Raw genomic sequence first — 4,315 nt, 5'->3', positions numbered from 1 at the left:
GGGAAGGGGATTCTTGCTGTACTGCCTTGCTTATTTGCAAAAACTGGACTTTAAAAGAAAGTGTGCACAGGGAGGTCAGGGAGAAGACTCCAAAGCCTAAGTTTGTCTGCCACAGGGTCCCCAACATACAAATGTGCTTGCACAGGGCTGAGGGGGCAAATATGTATCTGCAATGAATTAATGCTGTGATTTTGAAAGTCCCTTTACAGTTTTTGGAAGAAGCCTACACTATTCTTGAAAGCAGGGCTTCCTAGCCTCCGAAGGAGGATAACCTGCCTATCTTCTCGTACCTCTTCTGCATTCACTCTCCGGACCTCTGCAACAGGGCAGAATGACAGCTAGACGGAGGAAGCCGACACTGCGCATGTGCCCGATGCTGCTCCAGCAGGCTGACTCTCAGAGTTTAGAAGCAGGCGCCAGCTGTGCCCGAAGAGGTGGGGCTGGGCTGGGTCTCCCGAGGAGGCATCCTCGCCATTGGTCTGGAAGGGCCGTACGTCACGCCGGCGACCAAGGCACCGCCCACCCAGAGGGGCGGGGCTCGGGTCGCTGAGGCGGGACTTGGGGCGCAGGCGCAGAGCGGAGGGCCTAGGTTAGCGGAGGGGGAGGAACTGGTGGTGTTCCCGGTTTCCTGGGTTACCTGAGGGGGCGGGGGTGGGGAGTGCGCGGCGGCGGCTGCGACAACAAGGGAGTCTCCGGGTGAGGGAGCTCGCGGCGGCTACCGAGGAGGTAAAGGCGGCAGCTGGGTGCCGACGGCACCGCAGAGGGCTGGGGGTCGGGACCCCGATACGGCCTGGAAGGAAGGCGGGGGAGGTCGCGGCCGCGGAGTCGAGGCACTGAGGGACTCGGCTGGTGAGCTGACGGCGGCTCCCGGGCCGCGGAGCTCCAGGAGCGTGCTGGCGGCATTGCCGCCTGTGACAGCGCGAAGCCTGGCAGGGATCTCAGCGGGCCCGGCGCACCGAGGCGCGGCCTCGGACCCTAACTTTACTTCCCGGGAGGCTGTGTCGCCTGGCCAGTGCTCCTGTTGTGTGTTTTACCCGGTGCCCAGGCCCGCCCGGCAGGAAACAGCGGGAGGTGACAGTGTCCGCGCCGCCACCCCTCTGCCGTTTTCCGCCCCTGGCCGCGGTGCTGGCCCACCTGTCGTGCCCTGGGCAGCCAGTCCGCGTTTCCCCTGCCCGTGACACCCTGTGTCTGTGCGACAGTCCCTCTCCCCAGAGGTCCCCAGAGACATCCTGGGGTTCCGGCATCAGGTAGGTGCCTGTTTGCTATGCTGGGCTGAGCAGAACACCCAAGATCCCAATGCTACAGTGTGGAGGTCGGCGGTGACTCCTGGTGGGGGCTTGGGGGATGAGTTTAGAGACTTGAAGAACCGCTACCTTATCCCAGAGTCTTATCGGGTTAAACAAATAACATCCCCTATATGCTCAGCAGACCATACACACATAGTGACAGACAGCATTGGGTAGTTGATAGGGTTTATGCGGATAGAGAATTTGAAGGGAGTTGTCGCTTGTTGAATACATTCATTGCATTCAGGCCAGTGTTTCCTTGAAGATCAAATTCAGCTCGCCTTTTCTCTATACCTTAAATGATTGATAGAACAAACTGGATTGATTTTTTTTTTTCCTTGATAGCTCTATCTATTTATTTTTGCGGTACCGGGGATTGAACTCAGGACTCTGCGCTTGCCAGGCAAGCTCTTATTCTACTGAGCTATCTCCCCGGCCCCATATTACTTTAAAGTTCTGCGCCCATAAACCTTAAGATAATAAAGATACTGACTCTATGGTTTTCTTATTATAAATGTAGTTAATTAATATGAAGTATCTGTTTAAAAGAGCCTTGTAGATAACACTGTGGCTAGCAACTTGCTTTAGATAGCTTTTGCTATTATTTGTATTGGTTCTGCAACAATGGTAGAATTGCAGGAGAGAACACAAAGAGTAAATGAGTTACTGTAATTTATGTGAAAATACTTTGTAAACTGTGACGTTTTATGTATCATATATGCATTTCATAAACACTTAATTGGATTTCTGTTGTGTGCCAGACACTTCTTTTCTTTGATACTTGGGATTGAACCCAGAGTCCTCACAGTCCTGCTTTAGCCTGCCACAGTGCTAGGATCCTGGCTGGCAGACATTTATCTAAATAGGGAAATATCCCCCCTCCCTTTTTAAAAATTTTATTTATTGTTTATTTATTTATTTATTTGGTGCAGGTCTCGCTACACAGCTCAGACTCATAGTGAGTCTCCTGTCTTAGCTTCCTCAGCACTGAAATTACAAGTGTGCACCACCATGTCCACTTTCAGTGGCCGTCTCCACACAGGGGCAGCAGGCATGTGGTACTGAGGATTGAACCCTGGTCCTTGCACTTGGCAGGCAGACGCTTAGACCTGAGCTATGTCCTCTGCCCAATATCCCTTCTTCGTATTGCTTATATTCTAGTGGGAGACTTTAAGTAAAAAACACGTAAAATGTATGCTGTCAGATGACGTGTTAAGAACTATTGAGAAAAAGGGAGGGGAGGTGGGAAGAGAGGAAACTGGCAGCCAGTGGCAGTTTTAATTAGAGGTAGCCAGAAAAGGCCTGTTGTAGAAAATGAAATTTGAGCCAAGTCTGGAATGAAGTGGGGTAACCCATGCACCTCTCTGGGGGAAGGGTGTGTAACAGAAGTTAAGGCACTTGCAAGAGCCCAGAGACAGGAGTGCACTGGGCGTGTTTGAGGACAGCAGGGAGGATAATTTGGCTGTGGAGGAGTGAGAAGAATAATAGTTGTAGAAGAATCATTAGACAGGTTAGTGGGGTGGAAGACTGAATTGTGTAAGGACCTACTGTAAGTCTGTTTGAGAGTCATTGCTTTTGAGTGAAAAAGGATGTAAATGGAATCATTTTTTAAAAGGGTCACTGGTAGTTAGATGGAGGATTGGGCAGGAACAGGTACAGTGATATGGTCCTGGGATGGTGGTACAATCCATCCCAGAGATGATAGAGCTTGGATCAGAGTGGACATGGGGGCCTTGGTGAGAGATTGTTGATTTCTGCATAGATAGACATGTAAAGGACACTAAAATTTTTGTCTTTAGCTCTGAAAGATAGGGCTGTTGCATACTGAGATAAGTTTTATGAGAAGAGTTGGTTTGGTGGGGAGATTAGAAGACAATAAAATTAAACATCTGAATGGAGATTCCTGGAGATAAACTCTAGGAACTTTGTATATTCTTTTCTCCAATGTAATTTTGTTTTTGTCGGTCTGTTGCTGTATTTTACTTGAATATGTTTATTTGGCTGATCATTTTTAAAATTATGCTTAGACTCATGGCTTAAGTTATAACTTTTTTAAGCTCTAGAAATGTTATTAAATGTGATTTTACTTGGTCATTTGTGGAATTACTATGGAAATGACCTGAATTTTTAATACTTTTCTAATAATTCAGTAATATTTTCGGGGATTATCCTAATTCTTTTGTTTCATTAAATGTCTTGAAATAATGGGCAATCATATATTAAATGGAGAACTTTTATATCAAATTGGAGGAATAGATTTGACCTGTAAAATTTGGATCAAAAATGTATGACTCTTGTTGGGTATGGTGGCACATACCTGTGATTCCAGCACTCAAGAGGCTGAGGCAGGAGGATCACTGCAAGTTTGAGGTCAGCTTGGGCTACACATAATGAGTTCAAGGCAGCCTGTCCCAAAACAGACAAACAAGCAAACAAAAAACCCAACTCCTGCAATTGAAGTTCTGCTCCTCATTAAGAGCCAGAAAATAAGCTAATAATCATAAATGAATTTTCAACATATCCTGAAAATATTGCAAATTTATAGCTGATTATAGACTGATCTTTCTGTTAGATGTAGGAGATGCCATCTTTATTTGCAGGCTAATACAAAATACTAAGCTCAGCTTAAGTGGATATATTTGTCATAAGTCCTACAAATTTAGAGGCCATCCTAATTGGAAGGATAGATAGTAGAACAGTGGATTAAGTAATAAGAATGTCAAATAATGTGTCACTTACATGTGAATGAGTATATTTTTGTATAAACTGATCTTGAGGTTGATGTTGTATCCTCTCTGATACTACTTTCTTTCACTGCTACTTCTCATCAGTGTTTGTTTTTGTACCTCTTAACTTTCCTGGCCTTGTTTATGCTAACTGAAAGAGGTCTGATACATTTGGAAATCCTGAATGCTTATTAAGTGAAACTGGAAAAATAAAATAAAAAATAACAAAAGAAAGCTCTCACTTAGAATAATAGTGTTTAAAATAAGTCATTTTATTTTTTTATTCTTTTTTTCTTTTATTTT

The 4,315-nt window shown here is 45.6% G+C and overlaps 1 protein-coding gene across 1 annotated transcript in view; it reads left to right on the top strand.

Moving 5' to 3' along the window:
• The first annotated feature begins 665 nt into the window (after nt 1-665).
• Nucleotides 666-4,315, top strand: part of Lyst (lysosomal trafficking regulator) — a 289,805-nt gene continuing 286,155 nt past the window's right edge. Inside the window, exon 1 of the mRNA XM_023700860.1 lies at nt 666-726. The gene's annotated coding sequence lies outside the window, so the exon portion shown is untranslated. The remainder of the gene's footprint in view (nt 727-4,315) is intronic.

Source organism: Octodon degus, unplaced genomic scaffold, assembly GCF_000260255.1.
Source record: "Octodon degus isolate 3935 unplaced genomic scaffold, OctDeg1.0 scaffold00127, whole genome shotgun sequence".
Classification (NCBI taxonomy): domain Eukaryota; kingdom Metazoa; phylum Chordata; class Mammalia; order Rodentia; family Octodontidae; genus Octodon; species Octodon degus.
Note: the sequence above shows the minus strand (reverse complement) of the source record. Positions and strands in the feature narration are given on the sequence as shown.